The sequence below is a fragment of the Oryctolagus cuniculus genome, chromosome 16, assembly GCF_051225735.1.
Source record: "Oryctolagus cuniculus isolate XC-2025 breed Fujian yellow rabbit chromosome 16, ASM5122573v1, whole genome shotgun sequence".
Taxonomy (NCBI): domain Eukaryota; kingdom Metazoa; phylum Chordata; class Mammalia; order Lagomorpha; family Leporidae; genus Oryctolagus; species Oryctolagus cuniculus.
This window is the reverse complement of record NC_142882.1, coordinates 81,750,318-81,750,926: the sequence shown is the minus strand read 5'-3', so window position 1 is coordinate 81,750,926 and position 609 is coordinate 81,750,318.

The following is a 609-nucleotide window of genomic DNA, read 5'->3' as shown; positions in this document are numbered from 1 at the left end:
TTCTCTTGTAGTTAAGTATCAATAATAAAACTGAAAGCTACATTTTACAAGTTTATAGCCAACCTACCTATAGTAACATTCTCTGATACTCATTACTTATGATACCTGTACTGAGATCAATTTTTTAAATTATGGAGAAGCATTCCTTAGGTTATTACTAAAATAAGCAACTGGACTTTGCTTTTGATTTTGTCATGTGCCTGACTGAACTAAATATACTAGTTCCCCAATAGAGAAAACTTCTAGACCCTAAATTTGAATAAATGTTCAGTGAAAATCAAGATGACTGAGAATATCTAGCAGAAACCAGATGATGGATGGGATTTGTGCTCTTGGAAAATAATTCCTTCCTAAATATCAGAGAATTTTTTTTTCCTGGTTTGGGGGAGGCTGATCTTTTTGTTTTATTTTCTTATGTCCTAGTCTGTTTCATTGTCCACTTCATATTTTAGTAAAGAGAATAAGAAATGCAGATTTTATACAAATACTAACACATTTGTAAGAGATTACAATTTCTAAATTTCTGCTGGAGTGTTTAAAAAATACTTAAAAATTGGACATTTTCCCTTTAGCTGAGTTTTATGTTTATTATCTTAAAAATTCAAACAG